This window comes from Triturus cristatus, unplaced genomic scaffold (assembly GCF_964204655.1).
Source record: "Triturus cristatus unplaced genomic scaffold, aTriCri1.1 SCAFFOLD_205, whole genome shotgun sequence".
Taxonomy (NCBI): Eukaryota; Metazoa; Chordata; class Amphibia; order Caudata; family Salamandridae; genus Triturus; species Triturus cristatus.
In genome coordinates this window covers 584,864-601,036 of record NW_028187869.1, presented here as the reverse complement: position 1 = coordinate 601,036, position 16,173 = coordinate 584,864, and positions in this window count along the sequence as shown.

Here is a 16,173-nt window from a genome sequence, read left to right as displayed (position 1 = left end):
TCTAGGCTCGACCTAAAAAATGGAAGACAAGAAAGAAGGAAAAAGCAAAGTCAAGAAAAAGAGCGAAGGCTATAAAGGTAGAAAGCAAGACAAAAGGAAACAAGGATAAACAAATGAAAGTAAGAAATAAGGTATAAGGAAAGAATTGAAAAAATAAGCCAAGAAACAAGGAATGAAAGACAAAAGGACAGCAAGAAAGAAGGAAGCACAGAAAAAAGGAAGCACAGAATTAAAGCAAAAGAAGAAGAAAAAAATGGAAGAAAGTGGAAAGAAAAAAGGAGAGACAAAAGGAACCAAATATTGAAAGCTAAAAAAATTAAAAAGAAAAAATGACAAACAAGGAAAAAGAAAACAGGCAAGCAACAAAGAAGTAAATAAAAAGAAAACAAGCTTTTGCAATGCAATCGGTCTCGCCTTTGGGACCGTATATGTATTTAGCTATGCAGCTAAAACAGTTATTTTCTATGTGATTGTGTCCTTGCCAGTTTGCATTGCCTTTCAATGTCTCTGCATCAATCACCACACCTTAATTGTCACGTTAAACTTTAAGCATAGCACCCTCTCTGATCAGAGGCTGTGTATTTAATCGTTGAGGCACAACCTAATTTATTTAATTTCAATTGAAAACTTTATTTCAGTCAAAGACCATACAAGTAGCAGAAAATATAAAAATACTTCACATCACTCATAAACCAATTCACAGCAGCAATTCCAATAACATGATTTCCAAAGTTCAATGGTATCTCCCACAAACCACTACTAAATCACTATGTGCCATTAGCTGCAACCCCTGCATTGCATTTCCGTTCTAGGTTCTCAGCGCATACATACACACACAACTGCACATTGACTCTTTTTTCTCTCTGTTCCGAAACCTGGTATCACACCCACTGGTGAAGCGACGATAGACCGAACCATTGCACAAGCAGTGCAGGTTTTCACCGAAGCATGCAATAGTAATGCATGCGTTTCCCTGTTTGGAAGGATTGTGAAAGTTAATGCAAGCATTGTTCGGAAATAGTCAATGGTACCTATGTGTCAGAACTGTGTTGACAGTACAATCAGAGAGTTTACTTTGACTGTTTTATTCAACATAACTCCACCAGGAAGGTGTCAGCGCACAGTACAGAGAACTACTCGGGAGATGCTTGCACAGTAACAATGGCAACAGAGATGCAGTCGCTCCCTTGCAATGAGGGGCAGTGGCAGCGATCTGGCACCTTGAGTGACTGCTCAATCATAACCATTGCAGGGCGAGGCACCTTCCCCCATGGAGTGCATGTGTGCAACAAAAAAACACTATGTAAATCGCAATTATGATTGCCATTATCGTTATATTTGTCATTATTATTACGGTTGTTGTTCCTATTATTTTTTTTTAATTAGTGTGTCAGATTTTGGGGAGCGCACTCAGGAAAGCACGCTCGGGTATGCATGTTTGTACTACTTCTATAACAAAGCGCCGACCCAGCAGCGCTATAAAAGAAAGAGAGCATTCATCATCTTGCAGACTGTGGAACGGGCAGGGGATGGACGGTGGGTTTCAGCAGCCAATCAGATCACTTACGTCGAATGCCCTTTATTTAAAAGTGCTGTGAGAAACTGCATGAAGTGGGATGTCCGTTCATAAAAACACTGCTTAATTTGTGCTGGTGGTTAGGTGCATGCACTGACGCTTGGTGACCCGCACTTATTTTTAACCCTCATATTTTGACCCAGAACAAGAATGTAAGGCTGCCCGGGGGGGGGTCGCGCAGCGGCCCGCCCCTTGGAGGGCGGCCGCCTTAGTGCCACAGGAAGGCACAGGGGTGGGAGGTCGAGTCCCTGGGCTAGTCCGGGGGAGACCCCAACAGATAGCTGTTTCCGGCGAGGGCGGGCAGGAGACAGGGGTACTTATACTGTCTCCGCCCCCTCCTCGTCCTCTTGGCGCCCCGTTAACCGAAAGGCGGTTGTGGGTCTGAGCAACCGGGGGCTGCCATTTATGCTCCGCCCACCCATCACGGGGGGGGCGTGTGAAGCATGTGGACTGGTGGTCCACGGATGGGAGGGGTGGACCCTCCCAATATTTGGTATACACCAGTTGGCGTTGCCATGGTGACTCTAGGCTTATCAGACGGGCAGGCGGCACAGGGCTGGCCTGCCCTGGGATCGCCCGTAAGATAACCCACCTTGTTTGCATATTGGTTATGCTAATAAACCTGCAGCAATATTTCTCCACTTACATTACAGTGTCGTGTGTTTTTATTTATGCACTTATGTACTTATGTGCTTGGTGATAACTGTTGCCGATATTGGCACTATGTAAGGCTGCCCGGGGGGGGGTCGCGCAGCGGCCCGCCCCTTGGAGGGCGGCCGCCTTAGTGCCACAGGAAGGCACAGGGGTGGGAGGTCGAGTCCCTGGGCTAGTCCGGGGGAGACCCCAACAGATAGCTGTTTCCGGCGAGGGCGGGCAGGAGACAGGGGTACTTATACTGTCTCCGCCCCCTCCTCGTCCTCTTGTCCGCTCGTTCGCCTTGCCCGCCCCTCCGCTTACCCGGCGTCCGGAGGGACAAAAGGGGGGGGCAGGTTTTTTGCTAACAGTGTTACTTTGTGTTGCAGGAGGAGTTACAGGGCGATCCAGGGTCTGCACTTACCAAGGGGTACAGCATGCAGCAGCACCATGGGGTGCTAAGCCAGGATACCCAGGGATGTTTAGCGGGTCCCCTGGAAGAACGACGGCGCCCCGTTAACCGAAAGGCGGTTGTGGGTCTGAGCAACCGGGGGCTGCCATTTATGCTCCGCCCACCCATCACGGGGGGGGCGTGTGAAGCATGTGGACTGGTGGTCCACGGATGGGAGGGGTGGACCCTCCCAATATTTGGTATACACCAGTTGGCGTTGCCATGGTGACTCTAGGCTTATCAGACGGGCAGGCGGCACAGGACTGGCCTGCCCTGGGATCGCCCGTAAGATAACCCACCTTGTTTGCATATTGGTTATGCTAATAAACCTGCAGCAATATTTCTCCACTTACATTACAGTGTCGTGTGTTTTTATTTATGCACTTATGTACTTATGTGCTTAGTGATAACTGTTGCCGATATTGGCACTATGAGAAAGGAAGCAAAGGGGCAAAGAAGGAGGAAGAGAAATATTGGAGAAAGGGAGAAAGCAGGGATGAAAAAGAACCAGCAGTGAGTAAGATAGAGAGACGGGAAGGGCAGGTGGAAGAAAGAGCCCCGAGTTGGGATTAAGACGAGGCTGTCTCGGTGTAAGTGAATGTGGACATTTGGCAGAACCAGCACCAGGCTCTTGAGAACGGCTCCGGGCCCCTGAGTTTATAGTTTTAACAGATTAAGCTTTGCATAAAATGCGGAGCAGCACCTGAGGGGGCCAGGAGTCATCGTTCTCCCTCCCTTTTCTCTAAGGCCACAGCCTGGCTGCAACTGCTCGGGTGCAAGGGGAGGTTTACAATCCACTCCCAATGGAAGAGATGCCCCAGGCCCTTTAAATCCCCCCCGGTCCCTTTAAACACAGACTACCCCTGGGAGCGGGTTTGGTTCATGGCCTGGGCGGCATAGAAATGATGTAGGTCCAAGCGAGCAACAACCCCATTCAAAGATGGCAGAGGATGATGTGTGTGCATTGACAGCGGCCATTGCTGAATGGGTATGTTCAGATATTACAAATCCATATCTTGGTGCCAGTTGGGCATTCACAGGCACCCAATTTTAAATGGGTAAAACCCCACGTTAAGATGGCTTTCTGACTGTAGTACACCAGGCAAAAAAATAAACAGTTGTAGAGGGTCATGGGAGCAAGGAAGGGATGGGTGGGGCAGCAAAAGCAACACAAGAACTAGGACCGGGAATGGCGTTATGGGAGTTAAGCAAAGGGGGCAGTACAATGCGGAGTTAACAAGAAAACACAAGCACTCCCTTGAACTGCAGAAGTTAAATTAAAAACATGTATTTTTCGCTGAATGCAAGCAATGTAAGTAATAAAGGACACAAGTGAACCAATCATAGCACAGAGACCAAAATGCTTTTAAGTATTACAATAGAGGAAGTAAGTAATCAAATCAAAAGAAGGCAACTGAATTAAACAAAGCACCCAAGAGAAAGGTGGCTGAGTGATGTCTTTTCAAAAAGGATGCCCATCAATAGTGAAAGTGTGCAGGCATTGAACTGATTTCAAATCCTAGGGTTTGTTTAAGTGGAGATTAAGGAAGTGGCTAGACATGGTGCCAAGATGAAGAGAAGTGGCACAAGTGAGCTCTGTATCTGCTCTTCCTGGGGACTGGCCCCATGATAAACAGACTCGCCGACATTGGAGACAAACAGATGGGCAGGCGACTGCTTTCCAGCAAAGCGAACGTGAGCCGCGGCGCAGTCAAAGGTACTCTTCCAAGACTGTTCAGTGTAGTCTCGCCGGTACTTGACTCTCTATTCTCCTCCAACACCTGTCAGCACAGCCCCTCAGCAACCTGCGCTGCTGACTCGAGAGATCCCGCTCAGAGGAGCGATGCGGGGAGGGCACACTGGCGAGATGAGGCAGAGAGATGGGACTTGAAATCTTGTTGTTACCGCTGAGCTCCCTCCCCTTCCCACCTCAGGGAAATGAATGAAAGGATCTTACAAAGGAGGAAGGCAAGAGAGGTCTGGAAATCATTGTGCTGCTGATCCTTAAACTGACCGTGAAGCAGAGGTTCGATTTGACACACGTCGTGCAATGAAAGAGGCAAGTGTACCTCCCCTCCAAGGACTTCAGACCCTGCGCTAAATGAAATACCTCCGGGCTAAAACTCACACAATATTTAGCAGACCTTTTTATTGCAAATTACTCGCCCCCGCTCTCAGAGATTCATACTGACCACAAGAGATTGTTTTAAATGGTTACTTCTTGGATAGGTAGAATAGACTTTGTAAAATTGTTAACATTAATATACCTCTGGGTTTTCTTTATCTCTTTCAGGCCTTCATTATTAAAACGGAGCCCGGTTTCTTTGACATGCTGTATATAATTATGTGTATTGCTTTATATGGAAATATATGCATCCCAGCCAGCCACTTTGAAATTGTTGTTTAACAAGGCAAAGTGTCAGTGGGGCACTATAAAATTCATATTCGAGTGTGAGGAGAAAGGCAAACACTGCTTGCATGTGTAGGTCTTAAAATTAAAAGTAAAATTCTCTAACAATGTTATGGTTTAACTACAGATAAGGTGTATTTAGGTGCAAATACCTCTGTGGATAACACAGGTTTTCCTTATCTAGGCTTAAGTGTTAATTGATTTAAAGAAAAGCATTATATAGAGGATTTAAAATTGTCTGCAGCTGCGATAAAAAAAATTTTTGCAGGTTTATATAGCGCGAACTCGACCGTAAGTGCTTTACATGAGCACCGGTTACGTTACGTTACACAAGAACATTCAATTTTTTTAATTTCTTTTTGTTAGGCACTGGGAGATTAAGTGATTTGCCCAAAATCACAGGATGGGGACGAGACTCGAACCTTGGTTTCCAGCACCAAAGTCGGCACCTCTATCCGTGAGACCACTTCCTCGCCTTTCTATATTTAGTGAAGTGAGTAGTTTTAAATGTATAACTGACTTAAAACGGTCCATAGATGAAGAGCCACATGAATTAAGGGAGAAGAGATCATTAATGACTATAAAAACTGTTGAAGAAGTCCTTTACGAGGACACTAGGGAAACGAGGGCCGGCAGCTCGTTAATGCAGGACTGGCGCAGGTCTCCACCTCCGAGCTATAATGAGGGTTAAGAGAACAGGTGTAGTGTAGCATGGTGGATGGCACGGCCCGCTGGGTCAGGACACAGGTGAGATAGAAAGATGTAGTAAGAGGGAGGCAGAACTGGAGAATATTGATCGATACACACAAACTAGTAATCCGATTGAGACACCACACCTGAACACCGTGACTCTTAGCGAGATGCATATTGAGAGTCGGCGGGTTTCCCGCAACCCTGCACGGTGCAGAGGATGTTACTTTGCCCCTCCTGCGTTGTCAAGTGGTAATGGACGGCTTCACATTCTCCCAATGCTTGAGAAATCGGCCTAAACCTGCGTGCTTCCACTCTTAGATGTCCTTTTGGCAGTAGAGACTTAGGCAGCTGCAATGTTAAAATCGGCCCGAACCCGTGGGCTTCCGCTCTTAGATATCCTTGTGGCAGTAGAGACTTAGGCAGCCCCAAAACACTTCGCAACAACACCGCTGTCATTTCCGGGGGCGGGCTAGCAGCAAGTGTAGTAACAATAGAAGCCCAACTATCCGAAGAAAAAGGATGAAACAGAACAAGCCCACATAAGAGGAAGGTGGGGCCGGCATCGGCCCTGCCGCCATTATGGTGGTCGGCCGTGCCCCGTCTCTCGCCCGTCCCGTTGCCCCCCGCATTGGTGGGGGGCCGTGCCCTGGAAGTGATTGGATCACTTCCGGGGCATGGTAGGCTCCTCCACGCCCCGGAAGGGATCCGATCACTTCCGGGTCGCGGGTGACCCCTTGCCAGGAACCAGTTCCAGCTGGTGGCTGGGCGACCCTTTAAAGCCGGGGGGAGCGCGAGGTGCAGTCTCTTTGCACTCCGCTCCCCTCGGTAGCACACCCGTAGTGTGTGCCCACCTCCTTCGGGAGGATTTCTAACCTTTTTTTTCTCTTTCTTCGTACTGCAGTTCGTCGGCGCTGGACGCGCTAGATCATTGGGTCTCCGTTTGTTTTATTTTCCCTGCCTACAGTTGCCTGGTGTTCGGCGAACGGGGGAGCGGGTACTGGACGTATCAGCGCGTCGGAGAGTCCGTATCCAGCGGCACTTGGTGTGAAATCGACAGAAGCAGTTCCAGGAGCGACTAGTATCGCGCGCATTGGGATTGACGTCGGCTCTGCGAAGGACGATCGTCGGAGCGGATCAGAGGGTGCCTCGAGGACACGTACAGGGCCTGCATTCCGGCGCTGCTGGGAGCCAAGCGGGTTGGAGCCTGTTGCTCACCTGCCTTACTGGGCTAGCCAGTATTGAGGCTCCGGTAGCGTGGGTGCTGTGGCCGGTCGTGTTTCCTCCAACAAGCGAGTGGTAACAGTTTCCAGAGTAGCCATGCCCCCCAAGGTTAAGCGCGTTGAACGGCGCCCTGATATTGCAAATGTGTTAGACGCCCTGATGAGAAAGATTGGGGAGATGGATAGCACCATGGCACAGCTGGCGGGCAGGCTGGATGCGCAGGAGGGGTCCTCGGGGAGGTCACGCAGGGGCGCTTTACCCCCTAGAGAAGCTTTCCCGCCCCTGCCTAAAAAGAATAGGACAAAGAAAGTAACGCAGGTTGTCCCTGGGAACGGTGAGGGGGGGGCCCAGCTTTGCCTGTAGTGCCCGTGTCCCCCAGCCCACCGGCAAGCGAGCTTTCACCCGTAGATCCGGTAGGGGTGCCAGGTCCCGTGGTCCCTGCTTTAATTCCGGGTCCTCCGACGCACATTATTTCACCACCAGCACCAGTAAATCCTATCCTCACGCCGGGGGTACCAGTGCCAGGGGTGCCCAATGTTTCGTTAAATGTTCCACCCGCACCCGGGGGCGTACCAACACTTCTGGTTGATTTTGTCTCCAGCCTAGCAGCCGTGCTTCCCTGGCTTGGGGGCATGGGGTTGAATTTGAGTGCAGCGGGTGTGGCCGGGGCGGACGCATTGGAAAAGGCAAGACAGCTAATCGACCAAAGCAAGCTTAAAGAAGTACCATTGGTCGTGACCCCCAAAGACACTGCGGGACTTTCGCATGGTAAGCCACAGATATTGCCATTGTTGGGTGCGGGCGAATCGCGCACATCGTATGAATCTCTGTCTCGCCATTTGTCACAGGAGGTTAAGGAGAGAATTTGGAAGGGGACATATATTGACAATTTTTCACTCCTAATAGATGAGGTTGAGAGGGAAGAGATGAGGAGGAAAAAAGATTATATGCCCGCGCGTGAATGGGCGAATGAAATGCTGAAGTACAGGGTGGAGGAGAACATCAGGCATTGGATGCTGGCTTTCAATATTTACATGGCTGTGATGACGGAGCGTTTCCCGGAGGAGGCGCCCGCAATGTCTTGTTACTTGTCTAGGATCAGCACGGCACAGGCAACAAAGGGGGGCACAGGGTGGTTGGAATATGACAAAAAATTCAGGCGAATCAGGGCATCCGATCCTACTCTAAAATGGAATCAGGTGGAGGGGATAGCTTGGTTAGATCATTTGGGCGGTCTGACAGCAGAGCCTGTAAGGGACGCGCCAAGGCCGCAGCCCTTTCGGTCGTTCCCCTCATCTGCACCAGGTGGGGGGGCAGGGAAGAAGGGATGCTGTTGGGATTTCAATAGGCGCACCTGCGATAGGCCACCAGGGACTTGCAGATTTAAACACTCGTGCAGTTTCTGTGGCAACTCAGGGCATTCCGAGGCAAAATGTTTTAAAAAACAGAGGGATAGAGGGGCCAAAAAATTGGATTGAAGGTGTATTCAGCAAAGCTAGGTCCCCGATTCTTCTGCATGCAATGATACCCTGGTTGAACAGATACAAATGCACGTCCACGGCAAGGATACTGGTGGAAGGTTTCAGGGAGGGGTTTAGAATCCCAGTGGCGGATTTTGTGGGTCCCCCCTTTTGCAGGAACCAATTGTCGGTCACTCAGAACACTAGGGTGGCGGCGGCCAAAATTGAGAAAGAATGTAGATTGGGCAGAGTGGCGGGGCCGTTCGACAAGATTCCTGTGCATAACTTTGTGTGTTCTCCCCTGGGGGTGGTCCCAAAGAAGGAACCAGGAGAATTCAGGCTGATTCACAATTTATCAGCGCCAAGGGGGCAGTCGGTGAATGACTCCATTGATGAGGAATTCTGCTCTGTGCGTTATGCATCTGTTGATCAGGCAATTGAACTCTTGAGGGGTTTGGGCCCAGGGGCGCTGATGGCTAAATCAGACATAGAATCAGCTTTCAGGCTGCTGCCCGTTCACCCGAGCGATTTCCACCTACTTGGTTTCCAGTTCGAGGGCAAGTTCTTCATGGACATGTGCATGCCTATGGGGTGTTCTGTGTCATGCGCATATTTTGAAATGTTTAGCACTTTCCTAGAATGGTCTTTCAGACAGGCGACGGGTCATAGGCATGTGCTGCATTACCTTGATGACTTCCTTTTTCTGGGGCCTCCAGGGAGCACGGTGTGTGGGCAGGCGCTGGAGCAATTTTGTGCACTGATGAAGAGTTTTGGGGTGCCTCTAGCGCAGGGAAAAACTGTTGGGCCTGAAGCAGAAGCACCACCACACCCGACTGAGCGAAGAGGTCAAGTAGGATATGCGTATTTGGTTGGCATTTCTGCGGAACTTCAATTGCTCTGTCCTGTGCCCCGGCCCAGTCACCTCCTGTGCGGAGTTGGGTTTAATGACAGACTCCGCGGGCAGTGAGGGGTTCGGCGCCATTCTGGGCACTCAGTGGATGGCGCAGCGTTGGCCGGCATGGTGGATTGACGCTGGACTCACGGCGAACATTGGTTTCCTTGAATTGTTCCCCATCTGGGTGGCATTGTTAGTCTGGCCGGAACAACTGGGAAACAAAGCAGTTGTTTTCTGGTCCAACAACATGACGGTGGTGGAATGCATAAACAGTCAGTCAGCAAAATGTAGAATGATCCTCCGTTTAATCAAGGAGATAGTTTTGAAATGCATGCAGTTAAATCTACAGTTTAGGGCAAAACATGTCCCGGGGGTATTGAATCACGCCGCTGACGCATTGTCTCGTTTCAAGATGCAGGTTTTCAGATCTCATCTCCCGGGAGCAGCACCACACCCAATGCCTTTTCCCGAGCAGCTCTGGCAGATTGGTGCCCCCACTTACCGGACTTGGTGGCAGCTAGCCTAGTGCCAGGAACAAGGAAGGCATACGAAGGGGCGTTTGGGGCATACTGCAATTTCTTGAAGGACCAGGGGGAGGGGCATTGGGCGGATTCGGCTAGGGTGTGCGCTTACTTGCAAACCTTGCGGGATGAAGGGCGGACAGTGGGGTCAGCTAGGAGACACATGGCAGCCATTTCCTTTTTTGCACAAATGAGCGGCAGGCGGGACCCTACTCAGACATTTGTAGTGCGCAAGGCATTGAAACGTTGGTAGCGCTTATAGGGGGCCGCGCATGACACTAGGCGCCCGATAGGTCTTACAACCTTGGCATCAATTTTAGGTGTGCTAGAACAGACCTGCACTACCGTGACGGAATGTTTATTATTCAAGGCAGCTTTCACCTTAGCTTTCTATGGTGCCTTTAGGATAGGGGAATTGGTGTCTAAGAATAAAGGGGACCTGGGGGGAGGCCTGCAGCTCGGTGACATACGCTTGCATAACAATGCCTTGCAGGTTACTATTCGGAGATCCAAGACGGATCAGGAAGGGAGGGGGAAGGTAGTGGTTCTGCGGCGGGCACCGGGGAACCCTTGCTGCCCGGTGTCACATATGGAAGCGTTTTTGCCATACAGACCAAGTAACAGGGGGGGGCCCACTGTTAATGCACACGGGGGGGACCCGCTGACCAAATTTCAATTTAAACGGGTCTTGGATATGCCGGTAGGCAGAGCGGGGCTGGACCCCAGTGATTTTGGAATGCATTCCTTCAGAATAGGTGCCGCCACCGAGGCAGTCGCACGGGGCCTTGGGGAAGGGGAGGTACAGAAGATTGGGCGGTGGTCCTCCAACTGCTTCAGGCGCTATGTGCGAGTGCATATGTTATGACATTCCATGACAATGGTACTGATGGCAATATTTTCCTTGTTTTATTGTCAGTTCCCTCGGCCTGTCACGCAGGAAGAGAGACAGTGACACCTCACCAAGAAGAAGACACAACCAAGACAAAAGTCAATTCTCCGAATGCCAAGTTGGAACGTCATGCGTGTATTTTCAGCCATTCGTATGTCTCCCGTCTAAGTAACTTTTTTATCGCAGGAAATGAGGCAGCGCGCGCAAAGCGGTTAGGTTTCAGGGTCTCCTTTTTTGGACACGGGGGGCTGCGTTTCGATAGGTTCAGGGAACGGATAGGTCACATGCTTGCTTCCTTAGGCACTCCCCCTGACGCTATCATTTTACATCTTGGTGGTAATGACTTGGTGCACCTAAATAGGAGGATCCTGATTGAAACAGTGTTGTCAGAGTCAGCATGGCTGGCCAGGCGCTGCCCAGGTGCGGTTATTGTGTGGTCACACATGATACCAAGGCTTCAGTGGCGGGGAGGGGAATCAGTGAGGACTCTCAATCACTCGGTTCAGAGGATCAATAATAAAATAGACAAGCTGTTTAGGACCCCCAGATTACAAGTTATTTCTCATGGCTGCATAAAAGGGGACGTCTGCTATTTGCGAGATGGGGTGCACCTTTCGCGTTTGGGGAACGAGTTATTCCTGGGCAACATTTTAGCTTGGCTGGACCAATTTCAATGGTGAGTATGACCTTGGGTTTGGGGGGGGGCCTGATAGTCGGTCTACTATGCAGGCCTGTGCAGTAAGGTCATCGGTTGGACAGACTAAATTTACTAATCTTTTGGGGCGCCGTATTAAGTGGGGCACCCAGAGGGGAGGGACATGTGGCTCTCACCAGACTCCAGGGGCAGTTACAACCGGTTGGTTGGAACGGTGCGGGGCCAAAGGGGTGTTACGCTTTCCATTGGCTGGTTGGCCACCCCGCACGTGGGCGTAAGTAAGCTGCGCTGTCTGCATGGCCCCTTTATGGAGTAAGTCTTGAACGTATGGGGGTTGCCTGGTGGGAAGTACTTCCGGGTCAGCTGGGCCCCTGCGCATACGCCCCCTGGTTAGGGGGCGCGGGACAATTTGGATTAAAGGGGGTGTTGACCTTGCCGTAGGCCCAAAGGAATACGCAGAAATGTGATCAGCAATATGCTTAGACTAGGATAGGAACATTATGTATTAGAGTTTTGTTAAAGCTAGGAATGAATCAAATGTACCGAATCCTGTCTTGTCATTTCTGCGTAATTGTATATTTGTTTGCAAATATGTGTGTTTTGTTAATAAATACGATCGGGGGTCTACGACCCCCTATTCCAAACAAATGTCTAAGTTGGTTTCTGTCACAGTAGAGGGGAGGAGGGGGCGGTAGGCCGTACCGGACCATATGAGCACTCACGGAAATAACAAGCACAGCATACAGACATCAAAACAAAACCGTCTGTATTGCGCATGTGTTGTGCACATTGCCATGCTTTGGTCAGGCAAAATTTCTGTGACACCAAAAAAAGAGTGCGATCACCCAGCCAATCCCACAACAAACAAGTATTTTAATGCAATAGGACTCGTACTTACGCGAGACCTATTGCATAGGAAATGGGAGGGTGGGGGTCCAGGACTGCATGAATGGGAGTGGAAAGATGAGGGGGGGGGCCGAAATGTCATGGACTACAGAGGGGGCGGGGAGGGGGACACAGGGCCAAAAATAGTTTTTGAGTAAAGGGGCCAATAGCCAGGGAAGGATATAAATGAGAACATGGCCATGAGGAGGAGGGACTAACAAGCCAAAAACAAATCAAAATGCAGCATTTATTATTGAAGCTAATCAAAAATATGGCCGGAAAGTGGGCGGAGCTTCCCCCCACAATACTGTATACAGCATCTCTCGATCAGACAGCGCATGCGCTGCCTAGCCGAGACCTAAAAAGACACCCCCCCCCCACACACAAAATCAGGGAGGTATTCACACCAAATTGAAACATAGACTCCCGCCAAAGCTCGCACCAAATTCAAACATAGTGCCTCTCAGCTAATAAAGCAGAGTGTGTGACGCCGCGAGTGAGAGATCCAATCCCCGTGGGCGGGGCTAAAAGGAGACAAGGCGGCAACAAGGAGGGACTAATAAGCCTCCTTTTCAATGGTGAGCCTGCGTTTTGCATGCAGGATGACGCCAGCGAATGAGGAAGATGGGCGGGGCTTCAACTCAGCCTCCGAGACCTTTGGAATCTGTATTGATTCCAAGAAGCTCTCTTATGACAAGGGCAGCACATGCACGCTGCTTTCGCCAGCCGAGACCTATAAAACTATGTTCAAGACAAAATTCATAGATCGGAAACCCTAAAAAGTGATAAACGATCACAAGATACTGGTAAGTAGATGCATTCTTAGTAAAAGCAGTTTTCAAACTATTGTTAGTACGTTTTGCAAAAGTAAGTCAGACTTACTTTCTTAGATATTTATTTTGCTTATTTATTTAACAATTCAAAACAACTGCTAAATGCCGCATAGTTGTTGTCTAAGTGCTAGAGGAGACAAGAGAATGCAAGACAGGCAAAATGTTCTACTGACCTGAATGAAGTTAATGATGATCGGTCGTAGGCCAGTCAGGCGTGCGGGATTAGCCATCGAAAAGGCTTCGACACTGAATGTAATTTGCAAATGCAGGTTAAATAGGATAGAGCTAAACTGGAGTCCAGTTGAGAACAAAGGGACTTAGGCTGCAGTCTAGTTGGCCGTAAGTAGTGTTTAGAACAGTGCTCGTGGTGAAAAGGAGACAGTATTGGCATACGTCTCAAGTGACACTTTTTTGGATGATGTCACCCTTCCTGAACCCATCTCCGCCCTCCATCCCAGCAAAATGTCTCCCATAGACTTTAATGGAATCACTTGCCTTAAAACCTTCCTCTTCTTCCCAAAAGTATTTCATCCTATTAATTTATTGGGCACACCATCTAGAAACTGTGAATCTTACCCTCCGTGAAGTCTGAAAGATTGAGAGGGGTTGTGCAAGGGGTCTTAAATGACTACTTCGGAGAAAAGAAAGACCATATTCCGAGTATGGGGGTGAAGGGGGTCAATGTATTCTGAACCTTAAGAAGTTCAATGCGAGTCTCAAGGAGAAAAGTAAGGAGTTCCAGAGGAATGATACAAAGGGTATTTACACCACAGTCTTTTGAGTTTGTGGGCTTTACATGTTCTTTGTGTTGAGAAGTTTCCATTTCTGGTCACCGCGCTGTTATCTGGGTAAGGAAAGCCTGCAGGGCTCTGCCAGTGCTGTATACGTTTTATGACTGAGGAAAACTTGCACAACTCTCTAGGGGAAACTAATGTTACTGCTGCCCTGTTTTTAGGTCTTGCCTTGTTATCGCGTAAGCGATCGCGTAATCAAGACTATTGTAAGGGGGCATTTCAAAGTGCTCCCAAAAGCAGATTGCATGGCTAGCACGCGCACAATCACGCGCATCGTGCCGCCATGCAATCCGCTTTGGCATCGCACTTCAAAGGGTCCGCTCACCCACCTGGAATGTGCTCCCCCGCCAAGCGCGCGCCCCACGCTCCGCCGGGCTTGTTTTTTTAATGATGTGATCGTATTTGCAATGAATAGATTGATGCCTTTCAGCTGCACCTTGCATGATTGTGGTCTCTCTAAAAATGATCAGACGATAATTGTCAGACTTTAACATGTGCTAGTTGTAAAACTCGCTGCATTATAATTGTTGCCTCATTTACAAATATGTCCTTATGTTTTCACCTCCAAATAATGTAAATCGTATTGTACTCTCAGGATGAACAAAGGAATGCGCAGTTGAATTCCTCCCAGATCAGTAATACAAGGCACTATGAGACAGCTGTTTTAGTAACACACCTTTCTGAAACCAGAAATGGGTCACACTAATAACAGTAATAGATGTGGAATATTTGACTCTTTTTCACACGCTGACTTTGCCTTTAAAGATCACTGCCTGGATAGTCTGAGACGGAGAGCTATAAATCGCATACAGCTACGTTCTACTATGTCAACTCTGCTATCCATATATGAATTTCTCTATACATTTCCAAATGTCTGGGCTAACCTCGTCTGTACATGAGAAATTTTAACACGTTTTTAGAGTTGTATTTCTATTTTCAAACACACACAGATTTTTCATTTATCTACAACTACGATGTGATTTGAAATTGAATAATTTTTTCTTTAAACGCTGTGCTGTGACTGCATGCATTCCTCTAACCATCAAATCGGTGATATATACTATTTGAACAATCTTTTAATGCGCATGTTCATTCTGAAAGATTATTTCATGCTCTGTTATTTGTATGGTGCATTTTCGCCCACGATGGTGCTACGGTAACGTACGGAAACCAGTGCAAAGAGTGGTGATTGTCAGCATCACTTCTAGAGAGATGTCTGAGCATGTGAGTGGTTGATTATTCTCATATTATTTCTGGGTAGATATCATGGTGCTTACAATTGGTCTCAATGAGCTAGTCCTTTTGTCTCTGTCCTGGTGGTTTGTTCTTGCGGTTGATGTAAACCAATTTACGTCAGCTGCAAAAATATATCATCATGCATGGTCTGCTCACAACCTGCATCTTTTGTTGCAAACGAGCTTGTGATAATGAGCCCAATGCTCTCCTCGTCCCAATGTTTGCTTGTTCTGAACAGTTTTCACGTTTTCAGATCAGTTTCCACCTCTGAAGGCCCACCATCAACCTATAGGATTGTTCTGTTGCCAGAATACTCACTCTTTCTGGCATGTTCAGGGCTCCTACTCATTCCCTGAGAGAACCCTCTCTCCCACTGCCAGGCGCACAGACACTAAGGGCTCTAAGATTGGTGGTTGTGACAATAGTTGCAGCACCAGTGACAGTTTCAGCAGTGCATGCATATGATCTGGGAAAAAACACACAAGGTGACAATAGCTTTCAAAGACTCTCCATTAACCTTGTAAACAACGTGCATTCATATGATGCAAAAGTAAGAAAACTTTACTGAAACGCATTGGCTCCTTGAATCCAAAAATGGATCCAAGATGCATGTTGCTCTCACAAATGGTGCAAGATTGCATGCAATGTGGCACACGCAAGAGGCCACGTTTGGCTTGTGTGTGGCAGTCGGCACCTGGCTGCCTGCCTTAAGTCATGGCTGACACAGGATCAGGTCCTACTGCCACTGATGCTTTGCCAGGCATGATCCCTGCAACATTTTCTCTGAGGACGAGGTAGTGACTCTAATTTTGTATCTGGTACATTAAATTCCCTCATGTTGGTGGCAGGCTGCAGACTCAGTAAGTGTTATAGCCTTGTGGAGTGCCTACTCCATTGATGACGAGTGTGGACTGCATGTGCAGCTGCACCAGCTCAGCGGCAGGTCATGCGTGGCTGTGCAGAGCAGAGGTCGGCAGGTCATTGACTTCCATCAGGCCAGGCTCTATGTTCAACCCTCCCC